General features: G+C 43.5%; 1 long non-coding RNA gene across 1 annotated transcript; it reads left to right on the forward strand.

The window, feature by feature from the left end:
- Positions 1 to 9: 9 nt before the first annotated feature.
- Positions 10 to 7,598, forward strand: LOC121359355. The gene is made up of 4 exons (XR_005956038.1): positions 10 to 98; positions 922 to 967; positions 6,510 to 6,637; positions 7,256 to 7,598. It is a non-coding gene; the product is annotated as an uncharacterized LOC121359355 (long non-coding RNA).
- The last annotated feature ends 15,064 nt before the right edge of the window (positions 7,599 to 22,662 follow it).

The raw sequence follows: 22,662 nt of genomic DNA on the forward strand, positions 1-22,662 counted from the left end.
TTACTGTGGGCAAACTAGCGCATAAATAATGAGTGTGGCAACTTGGCAGCAGCCCAAGCACAGGGAAAAGTTCATGAAGCTCCCACTACCAGGAAAAGGTCAGGTCTTCCTTGCCCTGCTGAGCGTCTGGCTTGGGAAGCTCTGGGTACCCTCCCTGCCCTGAGTCACAGACAGTGTGGGGAAGTGTCAATCCTGAGGAAAAAACAACTTTCTCATCATCTTCACTGCAGGTCATAACCATAGGAAATATTGTATGGACTGAAAGAGGATGAAAAACAAATGAAACTCATTAAAATCCCACTTTTATCAGAAGATCTTCCAGTAGGTTATTTTAAAACAGATGGATGTCATAGGTGTTGAAGATGAACCAGATGTGTATTCCTTATACATTTCAAGAATTGGAGAGGTTTATACACATTTATTCCTTTGCTGCCCTTCTGCCCTCCCTTCTTCTTTGCAAAGACTGCCAAAAGAAATTCAATTCCATTAGAGGACAGAAAAATTTTAAAGCTACTTTGAAAGTCATAAAGCTAGAAAATAACCCCTGGCTAATTAATGAACGGATAAAGGCTGGCGAAAGAAATGGGGGAGGCAGAGGAAATGTGGATTTTTAACCCAATTTATAGGCATTTTCATTTTGAGGTGAAAAGCTTTTGAATTTTGGTAATGCTCTCCTGAAGAGTGGCAAGGTTAAAAAAAATGAACCTTTTTGTGTCACAGCAGCTGTTCCATATGTGGGCTGCTGTGTGTCTCTAGGAGTCACACCAAGGATAGGAAACACTTGTCTCCACATTCAAATGCTCACCAGCTTCTTTCCTCTGAAATGTGATAGTTAAAATATACTTTTTTAATTTGTACTTGGGAACTAGTATTAAGCTATTAACTATATTAAGTTGATATTGTAAACTTTGCATTCCACAGACCTGCCTGACTTTACAAGTAGTGCAAATGAGTGGTCCTGAGGCAGGTGAGTAGCTGCTATTGGAAAAGAAGATAGGCTGCTGTTGGAATGACTGTCATGGCTTTTTTTAAGATATGGTCCTTTTAGCAGGCATGTTCCTGCTGTCATATTTGTTGTATTTATCACCAGGGGTGAATGCAGCTCAGACTGGTGCTGCTGTCAGAGCTCTGTCCTAAGCTTTGGAATGGGACTGATGCTGGACATAAACAGTTTATTTGTTAAATGAAATCAGAAGAGTTGGCTGACTCTGTAATGTGTCTCTTGTAGCACGGGTGGAAACTGTAGGAACAGTATTACCATTTATTTATGAATCATGCAGGCATGGCTTCATTTCTTGTTTATAACTCATGGAGGAATCAACACTGATACTCTGAAATGTAGCTTTTGTTGAATATATTTACTATATACTTTCTATAAATACTTCTTATTCCACACTCAATTTCCAAGTATTTCTTGTTTAACATTGAAAACTACTGTTGTCTGGAGGGGTAGCCCCATGGAATTAAAATTTCTCCAGACTTCTGTGAATGGGCAGGCTGAAGGCAATACAGCACCTCAGCTCTACATGTAAAAGGGCATTTTTCAGTTATTAATTCAACATCCAATTCCACAAAGCTCTGAAGTACTTGGTTGGCTTTTCTGTTTCTTTAAACACTCATGGGAATTTCGCCATCTAGACCATTGGCAGAAGACAAAATGCAGCAGGCTGCCAAATGTGATGAAGTAAAGCAAACTTAAAGTATTTTTAGAATGTATGTATTTTAACGTGAATTGTGTAGGTTTGGGGGTGTGTTAGGTCTGGTAATGTGAAACCTAATTGGTAGTGTGGGTCTTTTTCCCATTTAGGTCTATTAAACTATCAGGAAAGCTGGGAGGAGTATTTTTCCTGAGTTACTGAACTCAGCAGTAGCATTCTGTTCCATGTACAGGCAGAGTAAAACTACATTCCTACTACTGGATTATAGATTACAGGGTTTCAATTTTAAAACAAATTTAAAAGTTCCTCTGCTGTTAATAGTACCAATTACAGCATAAAATTATGTCAAACTATCAAAACTTTAAAAGGTTGTGATAAACAGGAATGAAAATGTCACGGTCATTAAACCCATCAGGAGCAAGAAGCCTGCCAGATTTGTGCCAAAGGACAGCAGAGTTAAACCAGAAAAGTTAAATGACAGTCTTGTCAATTAAATTGATAACCACAGATGAGCAGGACCAGATGGTAATTACTCAGAACTCCACAGTGGTATTATCAGCTCCAGACCAAAGTGTGGTGCCTGCATCTAAAAGTAGGCTTGATAACCAAGCACAGGAAATTGTACAAATGTGAGTTTTATTTCTAAGGGAGTCTTGGAGCCAAAAAGGGAGCAGTGGGGCAAGTCTGGCAGTGCTGGTTAAACTGAGAGGAACAGCAGTGCTGTGATAAATAAGAGGTACTGTAAAAAAGGTTTTGTGTGTTCTTTGGCAGTGTCTACAAGCATGTCATGAATTGTCCTTCAGCTTACAGCGTACGTGGTTTTCCACAAGCTTTTCATAGGTCACTCACTAAAGATCCCTACAGAAATTGAGTTTTGTTGGGATAAGGAGTTTTATATTTTGTTTTAATGATTTAACAGCAAGGAGGCCATAAGTGGTCAGGTTTTCAATGATCCAGAAGAACCAGTGCTGCTGAGTGCATTCCTAAAATGTAGTAGAAAATAATGTGATGACAATGCAGAATTATTCAAGACAGTGAAAAGAAAAATAAGCTGCAGAGTTCCAGAAGGATCTCTGGCATGTTATGAGAGGTGATAATGTGATAAATGAAATTCAGTGCTGACAAGTACCACATAATACACAGTCCCTAACACTGTAGCACCTAGGAAAGAGATCTTCAAGAAGACAGAGACAGCAATATACTTGCAAAACCACATCACTAACCAAAACCACAAATGGATTGTTGCATTTTTATAAAAAAAATGGAAAAGTCCAACCAACCAATTAACCAATCAAACAAAAACTGAAAAAGAAATATTGTTTTTTCCACTACAGGAATTCAGATATTATCTCATATTTTCAGTGTGTGCCTCGAATCCTTGATTAAAACATTCATAGTCTTGGAGCTTCTGCAGGATTTGCTGGAGGGCCTGGGTGACCTGGTGAATGACTGATGAAAACTGGCAGAGTCACACTTCTGCAGCAGATTCTCCTCATTCTTACTGCTGGAGGCATCTGTCAGCAGCCAGCTAAATGTCTACAGCATGGTCTTGGCATGGTCTGCTGAAGTACAAACGACTGCAAGGTGCATTTGTTCTCGGCTGACATCCCTGACAGGAAAACACCAGTGAAATATCTCACAGGAATTAAGGAATGTTTCTCTAGGAAGATGACACAGCCGACAGCTCAGCTGAGGTGCCTTTACACCAAAGCAGGCAGCATGGGAAACAGACAGGAGGAGTTGGAAGCCACTGTGCTGCTGGAAATCTATGACCTAGCTGCCATTACTGGAACTTGGTGGGGTGAATCCCCTGACTGAAATATGACTGCCAATGGCTACAGGCTGTTTAGAAGGGACAGGGGAGAAAGGAGAGGTGGTGAGGCTGCCCTGTATGCCAAGAGCTGGATTGAGTGTGGAGAGTTGTCTCTCAAGAACAGACATGAGCAGGTCAGAAGTCTGGGACAAGAACCAGAGACCAAGGCAGCAAAGAGAAACTTGGTGTTGGTGCCTACAGGCCCTGGACCAAGGGGAACCTATTGATAAAGCCTTCTTGCTCCAGCTACAGGAGGCATTGTGCTCGCAGGCTCTTGTCCTGCAGGGAGACTTGAACCGCCCTGAAATCTGTTGGGAAAGTTGCATGATGGCTGTAGGCAAAGCTGGAATGTGTGCAGGATAACTTCCTGACCCACGTAATAGCCAGCCCTACCAAAGGAGATGAGATATTAGACCTCGTAGTCACCCACAGAAGCAGGCTATTTTGGGATGTCAATATAGGAGGCAGCCTCAGCTGCAGTGATCATATGCAGTCCTGAGAGATATGGGTCACGTCAGCCGTGAAGTAAGGCCCCTCAATTTTAGGAAAGCAAACTTCGGCCAAGACAACTTTCAGCTCTTCAAGGAGTTAGTAAATAGGACCCTCTGTGAAAGTGCCCTCAGGGACAAGGAAGCAGTACAGACCTGGTAGATATTTAGGGACACCTTCCACAGATTGAACCTTCCAGGAGCAGGAAATCAGGCAAAGAAGGCAAGAGAGTGGCATGGCTGAGTTGGGACATGCTGGTTAAACTAAATGGCAAGAAGGAAGTTCATGGGCATTGGAAGCAAGGGTAGGTGTCCTGGAAAGAGTACAGATACAGTCTAGCTGTATAGGGATGAGATGAGGAAGGCTGAGGCAAAGCTGGAGCCCAGCTTTTTAAGGCATGCACAGAACGAGAAGGGCCCCTGCAGATATCTCAGCCAGAAAAGGAAGTTCAAAGAAACTACCATCCATGACAAGCAAGGCTGACACACTGGTAACAGCAGCTGAAGAGAAGGCTGAGGTATTCAACAATGTTTCTGCCACAGTCTTCACTGACAGCTTTTCTTCCCACACCTGTCAAGTGAATGGACCACAAGACAGGAACTAGAGAGCAACAAGCTCTCTAATTCTTGCTCATGCACTAGTTCGCTCATGCACTGTTGGCAAAGATCAGGTTCGTGATCACATGAGAAATCTGATTGTGCATGAGTTTATGGGATCCCAGAGTCCTGATGGAATTGGCTGATGCAGTTGTCAAGCCTCTCCCCATGATACTTGAAAAGTCACATGAAGTTCCAGGTGACTGGAAAAAGGGAAATATACTACCCATCTTTTAAAAGCGTAGAAAGGAGGACCCTGGGAACTATCAACCTCTCAGCCTCACCTCTGTGCCTGGGCAAATCATGGAGCAGATTGTCCTAGAAGCTCTACTGAGGCACATGGAGGACACAGGGAGGTGACTTGAAACAGCAGCAGAGCTTTGCCAAGGGCAAGTCCTGCCTGATCAACCCAGTGGCCTTCTGTGATGGAGTGACTACATCAGTGGACAAGGGAAGGGCTACAGATGTTATTTATCTGGATCCAGTCTCTGACAGGATCCTCAACAACAACCTTTTCTGAATTGAAGAGAGATGGATTTGATGGGTGAACTGTTCTGTGGCTAAGGAATCGGTTGGATGGTCACATCCACAGGGTAACGGTCAATGGCTCAATGGACATTGGTGGCAGGTGGAGTCCCTCAGAGGTCTGTCTTAGGAAAAGTGCTATTTAATATCTTCTTAATGACATAGACAAAAGGATCGAGTGCACCCTCAGCAAATTTGCAGATGTCACCAAGCTGAGTGGTGTAGTTGACACACCTGAAGGATGTGATGCCCTCCAGAGGGACATGGACAAGCTTGAGGAGTAAGCCCATGGGAATATCCTGAGATTTAACAAGACCAAGTGAAAGATGTTGCACCTGGGTTGGGGCAACCCTGGGTGCCAATACATGCTGGGGGACAGACCGATCCCCATCCGTGGAAACATTCAAGGTCAGGTTCGACAGATCTCTTAGCAACCTGATCTAGTTCAAGATGTCCCTGCTCATCGCAGGAGGGATTGCACTGGATGACCTTTAAAGATCCCTTCCAACCCAAAGCATGATCTTCAGTGTTTGGCATTTTTTTTTCCAATTCATTATGGCTGTGGAATGAATTCTCAGCTTAAGGTCACTAATACTTGAAGTTAATTCTGGTGGCCTTCCTGAATAAGGGCAGTAAAAGGTGTAGGATAACACTGAATATGAACCTCAAAACAAACACACTGCTTTCATTATTTTTAGAATAAGAAATACATTCTCCTTGGTAGATGCCTTCTTCTGCTGGCCTGGCTCAGGGATGGTGACTCAACCACTTCACTGGGCAGCCCATTTCAGTGCTTGACAAAAGTTTTATTTTTTTTCTTTAGTTGATTCAATATTTCATGTTAATCAGGATTAATCTTATTTGCACGTACAATGAGATGGCACACATCTCAAAGAAGGGAGCAAAGCTGAGTGTTGCTAGGTAAGAAAACTGGAACAAATTGCCCAGAGAAGTTGTGGATGCCCCACCACTGGAAGTGTTCAAGGCCAGGCTGGATGGGGCTCTGAGCAATGTGGTCTAGTGAAAGGTGTCCCTGCCCATGGCAGTGGGGTTGGAACTAGATGCTGTGTCCCTTCCAACCCAAGCCATTCTGAGAAGCTTCTAAGTAATAAATTGTGCTGACATGTAGGGGATCTTTATGTTCAGGAGCATGAAGGGGTGAAGAAATGCTCCAAGATTTATGCTGAGAAGAGGGCCACCAGGCTGCACCCACCTTGTCACCAGCTCCTGGCTGCTGTCAGCTGTGTGTAGTGCATTTAATGCCTGCTCTGTCCTTCTCTGGCAGTGCAAGCACTGCAGCTCATTAGCAGAGCTGTTGGGGAAACCAGTGCTGCATCACTTGGATTTATCACAAAAACCAAGATGGTGAGGAATGGGATTCTAAACTGAGTGTTTATTTCCATAATCTAACCTTCCTCTGTAATTTAGGCTGCTCTGGATTAACCTGAAGAGCCTCATTCATGTGATGATGGGTGTGTTCTGTACCTTCTGTGCCCATCTGTGTTGTCTGTTGAACCAAGATGTCTTCCTGTCTTGCAAGAAAAACAAGGGGACGGGTGAGTCAAAATTTTTTTTGTGGGCTGAGTAGGACCTTCCTTCACTTTTCTTATGTGAAGAGCCCTAGAGTATTATTTAAGCACACATTGTAATACCAGAATTAACAGGTTGTTTGGGGTTTTTTAACTAGTAATTTCCTTGTTGAGTTATTTGCCCAGCTTCTCTAAGTGTCTCTTATCACGGTAAAGACCATTTAGATGCCATGCACTTGCCATGCACTTTAGATGCCATGGACACCATTTAGATGCCATGCACTTGCACAAAGGGATTGGCTAGAGAGAAGAACTGCTAGGAACAGAGAGGCACAACCTCAGGCACTGCTGGATGTGAAAAGTGCATTTGATTGCATGAAGTCATGGGCAAATCACATCCTTTGCCCTCAGTTTCATATCTTGACAGCAGAGGCAATATAACTCCTCCATGGATTTTTTTTTTTTTTTTGACACTGATTAATTCCTGTTTAATTATAAAGTCACACACTTCTGCTTCCTTCAGCAATGAGTTTTGAGGATATATTCAAACCTTCTGTAGTTAATTTTGCAAAATCTGAAGCTGTTTGCCATATTGTTTTAGTTTGAATTTCATCATTAATCTCAGTTCTTCTCTGTTTTAAATAGGGATAGGTTTTTCCCTTTGGTGCCACCTCTTTCTCATCTGCTTATTCATCCCACCTGTTTGGAGAGCTGCTGCTCCCTGCAGAGAGAAGTCACTAAAGCTGAACTTTCCTCTGAACTCTCTCAAAGCTCTTCACGGAGGAGCCCCCTGCCTTGCCGTGGGGTGTTGTCTTACCTCCTGTGGTCCCTCTACCATTTCTCAGCCAGTTGTTTGGAGGAGGACTCAACACCATCTGCTATTTTTTCCTAATGGCAAGGAATGATCTTGAACTAATTCCATGTGGCTTTTTATAGAGCTAAGACTGTGATGGTCTTAATATGCTGAACTGGAAGTTTAACAGCAGGGGCTGCCCTTACTCGATCTGTTTGGGGCTGGTTACTATATACACAAATGAGGGACCAGCTGAAGCTGGCTGTGTCAAGGATGAACGCTCTCAGGGCTACAGACTTTGGCTTACTTTTTTGTTTTTGTTGGGCTGTTTGATTTTTTAAATTTTGTTGGATTTTGAGGTTTTTTATTGTGGTTTTGTTGTTGTTGTTTTGTTGTTGCTTTTGCTTGCTTTTTTTTTTTTTTTTTTTTTTTTTTTTTTTTTTTTTTTTTTTTTGTGGGATATCTAATTGTTCCCTCTTGTAACAATATTTGCCAAGCAATAAATTCTTCAATTTCTTATTCAGGTAAAGCTCCTGAAGCCACTGGGGATTGTGTCAAGGTGAGGGTTGATTAAATGGCTGAATAACAAGAATGCAGGTTCTGATTAATGGTATGGTACTGAAGAAACCCCTTGCTTCTCTTCCACTTGTGAAAAATGTGGTGTTTCTCTAGAAGGAAAATAAAGATGTATTTAAAGTAATTTCAAATGAATGACTAATAAGTAGCCCAAGCAATATTATAATGAATCAATTTGTTTTGTAACAGAGAAAAGTATTCAGAAATCAGACTTTGCAGACTAATACTAGAAGTATTTAAAAAAATTAGATGGAATCATCTCTATTATGACTTAGCATCCTGGAATCATTAAGGCTGGAAAGGACCTCTAAGACAGACTCCAACTGTTAACCCAGCACTGCCAACCCCACCATTAATCCCTGTGATTTTTAACAAACTTGGACTTGTATGAGCTTCACTATACAGATGCACAATATAAATACAGAGTGTGTTTCCGTAACTATTGTGTGTGCAAATAAAAAAATCTAATGCAAATCAAAGCAGCTCTGTGCCTGAATTAGTCCTCAGACTCTTGATGACATTATTGAAACCATAGTGGAAGTGTCAGATGGCTGCCATAAGGTAAATTTCTATGTCATTAGAGACGGTGGGTTTTTTTGCCTTGGACTTCAAAAATAATTTTCATATTTTTATCAAGTTTATCTTTAAAAGGGCTCTTGTATATTTGACATTGTGCTTTTTTAAAAGTTTTTTTTCTTGCCTCTCCTTTTTTGCATGTATAGAATTAGTTTGGGTGCAAAAGGGATAGTTTTGAGACCTCCAGTTTCACTCAGATTTAATCAACATCTGTGTGCTGTGGTGTGCCACATCTGAAAGCTCAGCAGATTTGTCCAAGCAAGAACTGCAGAATTTAATCCTGAGTCACTAATAATATTTATTTTTAAAAAATCAAATTATCTCCATTGTCTATCATCACTTCTTTTTAACTGCTTGCTGGAGCTATAAATGGGCTATAAATTCCATGTATCCGTATCTGCTGTATCCTGCTGTGTGTTTGCTCTCCATCGCGTAGGCAGGAATAGGATGCTGATTTGGCTCTGTAGAAGTTTAAAAGGATTGCCATGTGGATATTCAGCAAACATCTTCAGTCAGAAGTGATCATTAAGTCCTTCCTAGCTCACTAAAGTGCAGAAGTGCAAATAAGAGACATAAATCAAAGTCTGACTGTTGGAAGGGAGAGACTTGGCTTTTTTTATTTTATCAGAGGGACAGCTGAATCTTAGTTTATTTCCTCAGCTTCACCTACTTTATTGGTGTGTTTTGTGAAGGTGAGAGGCCAGAAGGCCCAGGAACTCGGTGCCAGGGAAGAAGTCAGCCTTGGCAAATCTTTTGTTGTGCCCCTGCAGTCATGCAGCTTGCCTGTAGTATGTTAGGAATGACCCAGAAAAAGCAGAATTACGTTATCTAGCAAGTACCAGTAATACTTAAAGCTATGAAAGATTTGCCTGGCAGCTTTTGTAAGGCTATTCAGAAAAGATATTTTGGGATAGCTATTACATCAAGGTTAAAATGATTCCATGCCAGCACCACCAAAAAGATGAGGGGTTACTTTATGCATTTCACACCAGTGACAAGCCCCACAAATGTTTTGTTGGCCCACTCCCCTCCCAGGACATGGTTCCAGGCCTTCATTTTCATGCCAATTGGTCAAAACCACAATTGTTTTAAAATCTCTTTAGGACTGCAATTGCAGCACTGCAGCACAGACAGATGCTCAGAGGAAGGGTAGCTGTGCAGTACAGGAAATTATCATCAAGAGAAATGTATGCCATGAGTAACAATACTGTGTCACATAGCACAGGCTAATCCAGTGTTACAGCAGTAGCAGTCCTGGACAGCTACATCTGGTGTTCCAATTTTGTGTCCTTTGCTCATCCTCTCCTCCATCCCAGAGCTCCAGCCTTCCTGCCTGCATGCTTGCTGTCACTGGCAGGCGCTCTGCCTTTCTGCTCCTGTGTCCTTGGGTGGGAGGGAGTGATGCTCACACCTGTCTGAGTGTTCGTGACCTGCTCTACTGTCACTGCTCTGCATGAAGCCTCTCTTTGGGGAAATTATTACTCATGTATTATTACTCACAACAACTGTGCCGTTCTGTGGATATTTTTATGTTGTTTCTCTTTCTGGTCAAACACTGAAATGTACTGCTAAGATCACAGGGAGTTCTCTCCAGCTGTTTCAAATGTAAATAGTTATTATGGATGTTATGCAGTAAATGCTTTCCTAGGCAGTTCTCCATGCATGAGTAATGAAACTCAGTTAGAAGAATTACAGTCTTACTTTAGTTTTAATTATCACTTCTGCAATGCAGCTCTTCTAAAGAATATTGCTAGCGGTAGTGCCGTGTAAGCTAAATAGTAAAGCTCCTCCACTGATTAAGTGCTTCCCCCTGCATGTGTTTTAGGAGACAGTGAGCAGCCTGAGGTGCCTGCTCATTGCTGATGTATTGGTATTACCAATATGATGTGGTTCTCTCCCAGCTGTTGGTCCTCCTGCCGTGCACTTGCAGAGGTATCTATTGCAAAGGCACCTGTGATGGGGTTTTTCAGTCCTCACTGACCTGATTCTGCAATGTCACACAGGCACTGGGGACAACGTGAGAGCACAGAAATCACCTTGGCAGGGAGGTTTCATTGCACAGAATCACAGAATCACTAGGTTGGAACTGACATTCAAGATTGAGTCCAACCCAGCCCTAATACCTCAACTAAACCATGGCACAGGTGCCACATCCAATCTTTTTTTAAACACATCCAGGGATGGTGACTCCACCACCTCCCTGGGCAGACCATTACAGTACTATATCACTCTTTCCATAAAAAAAAACTTTTTCCTAATATCCAACCTGTATTTCCCTTGGTGCAGCTTAAGACTGTCCTCTCGTTCTGTCCATTGCTGCCTGGCGAATGAGACCAACCCCACCTGGCTACAGCCACCTTTCAGGAAGTTGTAGAGTTGATAAGGTCACCTCTGAGTCTCCTTTTCTCCAGGCCAAACACCCCCAGCTTCCTCAGCTGTTCCTCACAGGGCTTGTGTTCCAAGCCCCTCACCAGCCTTGTTACCCTCCTCTGGACATCCTCAAGGGTCTCAAGGTCCTTCCCAAACTGAGGGGCCAGAACTGGACACAGCACTCAAGGTTTGCCCTCACTAGTGCCAAGTACAGGGGAAGGATGACCTCCCTGCTCCTGCTGGCCACACTGTTCCTGACACAGGCCAGGATAACATTGGCCTTCTTGGCCACCAGGGCACACTGCTGGCTCATGTCCAGCTGGCTGTCACCAGCAACCCCAGGTCCCTTTCTGCCTGGGCACTGTGCAGCCACACTGTTCCCAGGCTATAAAGCTGCAGGGGGTTTTTGTGGCCAAAATGCAGGACTTGGCACTTGGACTTATTAAACTTCATCTTATTGGACTCTGCCCATCCACCCAACCGTTCCAGGTCTCTCTGCAGAGCCCTCCTGCCTTCCAACAGATCGACACACACTCCCAGCTTAGTGTCATCTGCAAATTCACTAAGGAAAGACTAACTTGTTCTAGACACCATATTTAGGCCACTTAATCCTGCTGGGAGAAGGGACTCAATACCAGGGGAGAACATCTAAACTCAGGCATTAATGTGGGAGTTCAGTTCACTCCAGTCCATGGAGATCTATTCTGTATTACTGATGAATCTAAAATAATTAAACTCTCTAAACCCAGGATTCAGTAGCCTAAAAGCAAATGTCTAATGTGTTATTTTAGGTGTTGTGGAGTATCCCACTTGGCATCCAGTTGCTTCACCAAAAAGAACGTGGGCTTTCTCCATCTTACATCACATCTACCAGCCCTGTGCAGATGTCTCATCTGCCCTGGAGTATCGAATGGCAGGAGGAGCCAGCATTAAAGAGCTGAAGCCCATCTGTTCTGGTAGGGCATCTGATTCCTCCTTCAGGCTCCCTTGACTGCATCAAACTGATCTCTGCTGATTAAAGAAGGAACCAAAGTACTAAATTTTGAGATAAGATATAAGCCTGACTCCCCAAAATAAAGCTATCTCACTGGAAAAATAACAACATTTGGGAACTGAAAGTGACAACTAGATAATTTGTGGGTGCAATTGTCTCTATTCCATCCTTCTCTTACCATGCCAAATGGCAATCCAGCTTACAGGGCAATGATTATTTTTAAGGCAGTTTTTCAGAGTCCCTCTTGCTGTAACTGCACCCTGATGCAAAACTGGCTTGAGAATCCCTTGTCACCTAGACAAGGTTGCCAGCTAGGGATTCAGAAGCAAAGTATGACAGGAGGCAAGAAGTAGACTTAAAATTAAGTCTTGCCTTTGCAAGGTGAAAGAGGTGGGAAAGTGTCGCTGGGAAATTCACCAGAGATTTTTTTTTTGACAAAAACATTTTGATTTGACTAATTGCATCTACAGCCAGCATCTGATGAGATGGAAATTTTACTATGGAAACAGAGCTACAGGGCAGATTTAGCCAGAGACAAACAGAGACAAACAGCTTAGGGTGGGAGTTCACAAGACTGGCATTGGACTTGGCTGCCCAAGGGGTTTACGACTGCCTTTTATGATCTAGACATTTTTCTGTCTTTGTCAACACTTGAGAGAAGTGACAGGTAAAATGGGATAGAAAGTATGTCATGTCCTCTAATCTGTAAGCTGAAAAGCATTCTCTATCCAACAAGAAAACATTCTCTTTCCCCCAGTCTCCTCCTCTTGGAAGTGATGCCTAAGTGAAGTTAGAAAGGTTTAACAGCTACAGAAAAATCTGAATAATTAATATTTGTTTTAATTTTGGCTACTAGTTAGTAGCTGTAGTTGTCACCCATCTAATTATCTAACCATCACGTGGTATAATTTCCTAGAAATTTCAGAAAAGTGGGTTGCAATTGCTTGTGGAAGGCCATTCTTCCAGTCCAAGGCAGAAGAAAGTACACCTGAGCCATTCCTAGCAGACATTTGACTAACCTGCTTTTCAACACCAGCCAAGAGGTGCAGTCTTCATTTTAGTGAGGTCTGTGAGGAGAATGTCACAGGTGCTGGGTGCAAGGGTGAAAGCAGGTTTGCACAGTTTGCTTTTGTGCAGCCTCTGGTTGAAGCTCCAAGTCAGATGATTGCACAGCTGTAGCACAAACATTGGGGACACTCCAAATCCCATTAAATTGAAAAATATATGCAAGCTCATTGCTGAATGACAACCACAACTGTGTTTGAGCATGAGGTGGCATTATCTGACACCTTTCCATATCCTTGGTACCTCACTAGACTGAGACTTAAATGGCAAGAAGTTGTTCCAACCCCTTATGAGCCAACAAGTTCCACAGTTGAGTGCCCTCTGAGTTAAACTGTCCTTCTTTGCAAGGTTAAAGGGCAAATGCTCATTTAAAGAGAAGAAATAGCATAGGTAGGCAGACACCCTACTCCCATCCCCACGACATTCCAAAACGTTTGTAAACTGAAAGGTGTGAGTGTGTGACTCACTTGGTGGGCACAGATATTGCAGCCATCTATGCTGAAGGAGAACCACATGGAAGAGAACTGCTTTGGCATGTTGTTTTTTCCAAACTATATCACTATGAAGACCGGACAAGAATGTACTTACTCCTCAAAATTGGAATGAGAGCCTTCAAACCGAGCTATATCCAGCAAAGTTTTATAGACTCAGAATTATCTCCAGCATCTGTGCAGGAAACATGAGAAAGGACATTCATGCAGTGATTTAAGATGTTGCTAATGAGGATAAGGTTGCTTCTACCAACTCTTTTCAGCTTCCCCATGCACATTCAAGCTATTCCATAATTTTAAGCTCTTCTTTTGAACACCAAACTGCTATGGGCTCTCTTCTAAAGGTTGGGCTACTACCCGACGGGTCTCATGAGCTCTGACACACCTTTACAAGCAGAAAGACTTGTGTAAGAGCATCTTCTTAGAGTGGCCACTCTTCTGCAGAAAGCCATGTCCCTGGTTTGTGTGTGGTCTGACTAGAAAAACATTTCTCTGCTGCTTGACTGATGGGAGAATTCAGGACCAGATGGTAATTGCTTTAGTTCTTGGTGACAAAACGCATCTTCCTAAGAGCAGTACTGCTGGCATGACTATCTTGAGCCTTGTAGCACAGCTTCTTAAAGTCAGCTGCTTCCCAGGACCAGGGCAGCAATAGCCAAAGCAGTATAAAATCCATTTAAAAGAATAACACTTTCAATTTTTCAAATTATTATTTTTTATGACAAAACAAATATCGTTTCAGTTGTCAGTTGAAGGGGACAATTTCTACAAAAGCACTTCTTATCTTGCAGTGTTTTAAAGGTTTTCTCTTGCACTCCTAGCTTAAGGTCTGGCTATGCCGCTCTGAATACAAGTAGCTCCTTATTAAGGATCTTTGATTTATTGGTTCTTAAGTACAGCTTCGAAAACACCAGAATTCTATCTGCTACTTTAGAAATATGTAATAAACAACAGAAGCAAAACCTGCATAGAGCTAGGCTTGTGACGTGTAACATTTATCTTTTCATCTAAATTCAGCAGTGAGTAATAGTGCCATATTACTTAGGAGAATGCCTTGCCAGTGTTTGCTAATCACTCTTCCTAAATGTAACAGATATCCACGGCCCAACAAATTGTAAGTCAATCTTCAGGTTCAGTGAAAGGCAATATCCTGAAAGAAAAATCACTTTGGCAGTTTGTGATCAGCAACTTGAGTTACAGTCTTGGTACTCTCAGCATCACACTGTTTCATTTAAGAAACATGACCACATATTTTTGAAGTGAGGACTGGTTTTTTATTTCATTGCAGAAGCCAAGTTAAAAATCATAAAGATAGCAAGAGAGCAACAGCCTGCCTCATCCAGAGGAGGAAAAATCAGAACAGAGCTGTTAAGTGTAAGAAGGAAATAATTATATTTAATATATATATAATGGTTTATATAATATATATATATCTATATAAAATACCAATTATAGCATCAGGCTGATGGTTGTTTAATAAGAGACTTCTGCACTCATTCCATTGCTCTTATCTCTGGATACAAATGTGGTATTATTTTTTTCCATTGTGAATACCAATTTATCAGAAACATTGAAAAGCCTGGTGTTCCCTGTCTCTGGAAACATCCCTTTCCTATGCTTAGGGCTCTAAAGCATTGCTGAAAGGTAGGACAGAAGTGAAGCAAAGGCCAGGGGCTGTCTCACTTTGTGTCTCCCCCAGGAACAGGAAGAAAGAGGTGGTGGCTCTGCAGGCTCTGCCCTTGCTGCCAGAGCTGACTGAGTACCTGGGATTAACCCAAACAGTGCCAGCAGGTGCAGGGAGAACCTGCTCGGGTTTTTAATCCAGGGGAGCAATGACAGTAGATGAACACAAAACAACAAGCCTTTTGGCAGAGCCAGAATAACTCAGGAAAAAGCATTTAGAAAATCCTTTATCCCTCACTCTTGGGCAGAAAAGGCAGGGCTGGGCTGGAGCCAGCCAAGACACCTCATGGCGTGTGCCGGGCGAGAGCACAGAATGGGAGAGATGAGCTTTCCTCGTCCTTTCCCAGAGGTTATTTCTGAACTGCTGTCTTCAGGGACTAACTAGTAGTTTCAAATGAGCCATGAGACCCTCTTAAGTCAAGCATCAAAATTCCAATCACTCAGTCCTAGGTCCGACCTACTCAGCTCTCTGTGAGGCAGGAGAGAACAGCCTGAATGGGCACCTGAGATGGTTCCCAGTGGATCAAGGATTTTTCCACAACATGGAGCCATCAGCAATCCAGGTCTTGGGGAGCTTGGCAGAGTAGCACCCATTTATGCACCCAACTCCACATAAAAAAATGAATGCCCTTGGTGGTCCCACCACTGCAAGCAGGAAGTTTTGTTCCTCGTGGCCATGCCTGCCTTTCCAGCCACCTCCCAGCCTTTAGGTGGCCCTGGCACTCACTGGCTGTGACATCACTGAGCTTGGTAAGCCTCTCCACACTGGAGAGGGATCTTCTCCTGCAGAGTGTTAGTGTGTGCCACAATGGCTGACCAGCACCCAAGGGCAAGGAAACAGTGGCACTGTGTGGTGGGAAGCAGTGGGAAGAGGAACAGAAGAAGGAAGATGCACCACATTCTCATTTCCATTCAGCATTCTGCGCTGGCACAGAGGCTCCCACCCCACCAAGAATCCTGCAGCTGCCTCATTTAAATCAATCAACGGGGTATTCAGACACCAGGAATGCAGCCTGTGGTTTGAGGGCTTGTCCTGTGCAGGAGTGCTGCAGCCCCTTTGCCAGCCAGATTCAGTACACAGATACAGCACATTTGCATTGCACATTGACAGCAATAGAGATGTTGAGGAGTCACCTCACTTGTCCATTTCTTCCCCAACCTCCCTCTTACTCTCTCACTCCCAGAACACTCTCCTCATTTCTTGGCTAGAGAAGACCACTGGCAGTTTTACATCAGCAAAGACTCCTTTCACAGATACAGCACCTTTTCTAATCTTACTCTCTCCCTACTTTAAAGGTCTGCATTTTAACCTCTGACCAGATGCCTAATAATTTGCCATGTCTATTATGACATTTCCAGTGCAAGAGGACAGTGACTAAGTCAGGCTGCCTTTTCTGATGGATCAGTCATACCAGCTCACCCAGGTGGCTTGAGACTCCAGGAACAAGGAGTCTCAAGGATTACTGTTTCTCTACGCAAAGAGAATGGTAGTTTCCTGATGGAAAGCCATGACTAAAACTTGTCAAAATGTAATTGAAAAAACCATGAAGGGGCACTACCTATTTTATCTACAATGCAACCTGGCCTCAGCAGACCAGAGACTGTGGCCCTCCCAAGCCTGCTAAATTGGTACCTCAGCAACTGCATTATTCATTTTCACTTCCTACTGTCAAAGACTTCTTATTGGATCACACAGTGTTTAGTTTTCCTCAGTAGTGACCATGTCTGTTTGCCTGTAAAGCACTCAGCATACTGAGCTTGCCATAGCCAAGTGTCCTTTCCTCCCATGCAGCTGTCACATCTGGACAGGGATTTCTTCCTTCAGACACAGGCAAGGAGGGAAGCAATGAATCCTTTCAATTACATACTTTAATATACACGTGCTGTAACACCTCTGATCCAAGCCTCCTGGGCAGTGGAACATGTCTGTGCTGGAATGGAAACACAGTCCTGTTAGATTAAAGCTCACTATACAAACAAAGCCACCTAATTCCATTATTTTATTTCACTAAGCCAGCACCCCAAGTTCTAATTTGACAAAGGTCATAGTGGTCATGACTCAAGCATGGGTAGCCATAACCACCAAGCAATGCCCGGCATGTTCCAGTTATGAATGTGCCTACGAGCTTATGTTTGACCTTGGTCCCCAGATGTGAACTCCTTTGGATCTGATGTGGATGTGATGTAAGTAGTTCCTTCTTCAGCTAAATATGGCCTGGAAATCAGCTGTTCAATAAACTGTAGATGCATTTAGGGGTCTTCACATTTAAGGCTATTTCTTTAAAAGAGCCTGTGTTTCTTTCTACCACAGGGTGCAACTCTTGCCAAGTAAATATTCCTGAATCCTGGAGCTTCCCAGCCTCCCTCAGCAACTTCTCCTAAAATATTTTGACTTTACTGTACAGAAGGATCCTGAAAGTGTTGGGAATAACGTGTTTCCTTATCTCAGCGTGCTTTAGATGCACAACCCACATGGAATAGCCTCACTGTCCCATTCAGTGGCTATTCAAACATCTAACAGAAACCAAGTTTAGGCTGAAATATGTATATCCATATGAGTGTACATGGACTCCACACACACAAACAAACACACACACACGCATTTCTTTCAAAAAGGGTTTCACAAAGTCTTTGATACACATGAGGGAACAGCATGAAGCTGTGTCAGAAGAGGTTTAAGTTGAACATTAGAAATGGGTTTTGGGTTGAACATTAGAAATGGGTTTTGGGTTGAACGTTAGAAATGGATTTTGGGTTAAACATTAGAAATGGGTTTTTCACAGCACCAAGCCTGCCAATATTTCAAGTTTTTGGACAATGCACTCAGGCACATGGTGTGACTCCTGGGGCTGTCCTGTGCAGGGCCAGCAGTAGGAATTCAATGATCCTTGCGGGTCCCTTGCAGATCAGGATATTCTATGATATCTCACTACAAGCACATGCAGATATCTGTATCTTTTGACTGTGACACTGCATCCCCTGTGGTACCAGGAAATACACTGAAGCTGGACACCTGACCCAGCCAGGCACACTCCTGATGCTGCTCCCCACACCTCTGAGGAAAGAGGGAATACCCTGGCATGGGCCTCCCCTGGGAAACTGAAACCTGAAGTCAGAAGCACTTTGCAGCCCTGTCATGAGCTCAACTAGAACCTGCCGGTTCAGTGCCAGAGCGTTGCCTTTGATATCAGTCAGTGTCAGAGGTGTTAATAATCCAGTTATAGCAAAAAATGAGCTTTGCAACAAAGGAAAAAATGATGTTGCCTTTTCATTAGGTGGGAAATCTTTGCTCCTGGGAGAGAACATTTTTTAAAATCAACTATGAAATATATAAAATCACTGTGAGATGTGTTTCCATTAAATTGAGAATGAGGGCTTTTTTTAATGCATTGTGATACTTCCAAAGCAAAAGAGACATTATGCACAGAAAGATTTTGCTTTTTAATTTCCCCACTCATACTTTTTTCGCCAAAGTATGAGTGGGGAAATTAAATTGTCTAGCACTGCCAAAGACTAAAGTTATCCTGATCAATATCTGACACCTCACTAAGTTTCAGAAACACAATTTACCTTTCTCCATTTTTATTCCATGTTACAGATCCATTGGCATGGCATTTTATGCTCACTTTTTTCAGTCTGTGGCGAGCTGCTGAGTGAGTTAAAAAGGCTGACACGAAGAATGGCAGCAGAATTGCCCTCTGCACCTCAGCATATAAAATCCCCCTGCCTCTGTGGGGATTAGATTACTGCTGAGTGAGAAGGCCTGCATGGTCAAAAATACCCTGAGAACAGTCCACTTCCTGACTTCCCATAATAAGCAGCAACAAAAGAAAATCTGCCACGTGTACCTGTGGACAGTGCTTTTCTCTCCACTCCCTCACACGGGTTTGGGGTGCTGCTGCCTCAGCGAGCTGCTGGGCTGCTTTCACTCACCCAGGAAGAATGGCCGGGCCCCAGGAGAGTGGGGGCAGAACATCCTTCTTCTCCAGCAACTGAAACAGAGGTGAAACCAGACATCATCTCTTCCTCCACAGCCATCACAGAGGCCTCAGCGCTCTGGGGCTGCCTCCTGCCACCAAGAGATTTGTCACCTCTCCTGACTGACTGGTAATAGTACTCAGGCTGATGAGGACAAGACGGCGGTGCCCACTTGCCCAGAAAAGGAGAGTCCAGTCAGGGAGTGGGACCTGTGGGGTCACATCCAGTCAGACTTTTTCAAGTGCCACTCTGCCTGGAGACATTCCTACTCAACCATAGCCATGATAGAGGTCACCTCATGCTTTTGGCAACCTCCCACAGCTGTTCCCAGCACTGCTTTCCTTGCCCTTCCTGCAAGCACATGGAAATTTATTAATCATATCCTGGTATCATTTCAAATCCTGCTAGGCCAGGCAGGCTGAAACTACTGTTTGGAACATGGTGGCAGTCAGGTGGGAGGCTCCCCCCGAGCTACACATTGCAAGCCTTAGGGAAGAGGATACTGAGAAGGGCTTTGTGCTACACTCAGGCCACTTCTATCTCAAATATGTCCTCAGACAGAGTCTTGTATCAGCAGAGAGAACTCCCTCACTTGCTGACCTCTTGCTCACAGAGCTGCCTCACAAGCTGCTTACCAACACTATGTATTTTAAGCATGGCCTCGGAAACATCTCCGAAAAGTCCCATTCCCTGGGGACACTGATCTTGCAGCATCTGTATGCTTAAAGCAAGGAGGGCACTGCTGCTGGTGGGCATGACCTTGCCCAGGTGCAAGCATTTTCCAGAGTGCATTTTGCATAAGATCTGTGGGGCATATGGAAAGGTGCTGCCTTCACCTCCACAGCACTTTCGCCTAAGCCGCAGACCAGATGCCTTTCATAAAGGTAGTGTCCTGTGCACAAATACTTATTTATTTATATATTTCTGACTGATTGATCCCAAAGGATGTCACTCTGTAGGTGTTTCTGCCCCATGGATGCACCTTCCAGCTCATTCCCCTAAGCACTGGGGACAAGCTTCCCCCAGGAGCCTGGGGTGCAGTCTAGGCTTCAAACCCTACCTCAGAAATGAAATGGGCAGCTCAAGCTGAGCTCCAGACCTGCAACATTTTACTGGGTTCATGTTACTGACCCAGCAGTGTTTTTCACAGGCTCATCTGAAATGAGGGCACCCCCCAGGCTGTTTACACAGTGCTGCTGCTCTGTTCCTTCTGATGGGTGTTTTGACGGGGATTTCTTTCATCCATAGAATATCTGGGGAAGAATTTTCTGAAGGGAGCAGCTGACTGGCAAGGGATCCAGCCACCTGCAAAGCTGTCATGTGAGATTTTTCACAGGATGCCAGAGAGGGCACTGAAATCATCAAGATCACACGTTTTCCAGGCATGGATTCCCGGTCATCCTACCTCTAACTATTAACACAAGCATTACTTCACAGTGAATGAACTCTACCCACTCCCCTTGCAGAGATGTGGCATGAGGCTCCGGCAACATTTAATGCTATTTAGCCTCTCAGACTGGGGCTTTAATGAGAATTAAATGCTGAGTTTGTACTAGACTGTCCAGAGGAAAGTTTGCATCATCCTGCAGGCCATGAACTTGTAAGAATTCTGATATAAGTTTAAAAAAAAAAAGTCCTGTTTTGCATGTGCATCAGTATACCTGCACATTTGTGTGGGTATTCCCATATGCTGGTATTTGAAAAAGCACCCCATTAAGTTTTTGACCAAAGATTAAATGGTATAAATATAAACACAAGAAGGGATGTTTGGTTTTGGGTTTTTTCCTGCTGTATTTTATTGGCTGCGATAAGCACAACATTAACACTGCAAATGAAGAATGGGAAGTTCCAAGACGGTGAACATATTTCACCAATGTGTACATATTGCAAGTATCCATTTGTGTCTCCTCTGCACAGAACACAATGCCTTAAGGATGATCCCTGTGGTCCCTTGAGGCTCAAGATGCTCTAATTAGTCCTTGTGGCTTGGAAAATCCTTTCATGAATTGCCTGAAGATTAGTTAAAAGACCTAGTGTCATATAAATGGTGTAGTGAAGGTACATATAGCTGCCAAAGATGCAGTCTTATTTTCACAGTTGGTTAGGGACTGGAAGGAGTAAACTGGGAAATAGAAAACCTTCTTGATTAGTATTTCAGTCATTTTCTTCCCTTGATTTTTCTCAGCACTTTCTCAACATCTGTAAGATGCAGAAGAAGGAATCCTACACTTACTACACTCCTGCAGTTCTGGCTAAGAGAGAAACTCAGTAGGCTCCGGGAAGACCACGCACTTCAGGATGTAGAGCCAGCAATTGGCCATCCATGCAGATGAACACCTGACTTCAGCATGTGTTAACTTTACCACTACAGCTAACACTGGAGTTGCTTCGGTGCTTCTGCTGAACAAATAACCCACAGAATGAGCAGGAATAGTGCAGTCTAAATTGCCTGCACTTAGCATGGGAAACTGTCAGCACAAGCAGCATATGACTAAACCTTCTTCAAGGTGATTAAATAAAAGCTACTGGCACTGGAGAATTCAAGGCTCCTTCAAAAGAAAAAAAAAAAAAAGAAAGACAGATAGTTGAGGTGAGTGCCCTTGGAAAGCTAAAGAAAAGGGTGTAACAACTGGAGGAGGCAAAGCCACACTTGACATATTTGAGGTATTATCAGCTTCAAACAATAAACTAGAAAACTCATGAAAGGAAGTCAGAACAAAAATCCATAGGCACAGGAGCTTAAAGGTCAGATCTTCATGAAACTCTGAATTCTCTGCCATCAGATTGTCCAGAGGCTCTTGGCAAGGTCTGCAGGTGAAACCCCTTAGTCTCACACAGAGCATAGCCAGTAGAGCAGGCTGGCAGAAGAGACACTTTGCTGCTAATCATTTGCTTTCCACCTATCCAGTTTCACTTCTTTGGTAGCAAACAATGTTGGGACATATTTAAGAGATGACAATGTGACATTTCCGACTGCTCTGCTACTCCAAAATATGGAGATGGGTCTGCAAGTGTCAAGGAACAGTAGAGTGGCAGAAATCATACTCCTCTCTACAATGCTCCACTGAAACAAATCAGAAAGGACACAGAGAGATCAGTCCATGAAAGACAAGAACCCAAAATGGCATGCTGCATCCTCCAGCTTCTCCTTCAATGATTTGGCTGGAGTTACCTAAGGCCCTGCCTGGTCAAAACTCAATGTACCCTGCTCAGGTCAGGCCATTTGACCTGAGCCCACTATGTATGCCAGTCTGCAGGAAACTTGCCTGTCCTTCCAAACAAAAGGAGGAATGCTCTTGAGAGCTGAATAAAAACACTGTGAAACTCTAAGCGCAGGTCTGTATAAAACCTTGTGAGCCAGCATTCATTGCTATGTAGGGGAGGTCTGGGACTGGGACCTTGCACATAAACACTTTATCTTATGAACATTAAACATGCACTACCCTGCACTGATTGTGCAAAGAGAAAACGAGCAACCCATTTCAAAAGACAGCATTTGGTTGGTTGCACACTTCCTCTAGGCATA

The sequence above is a fragment of the Pyrgilauda ruficollis genome, unplaced genomic scaffold (genome assembly GCF_017590135.1).
Source record: "Pyrgilauda ruficollis isolate IOZ18807 unplaced genomic scaffold, ASM1759013v1 scaffold44, whole genome shotgun sequence".
Lineage (NCBI taxonomy): Eukaryota > Metazoa > Chordata > Aves > Passeriformes > Passeridae > Pyrgilauda > Pyrgilauda ruficollis.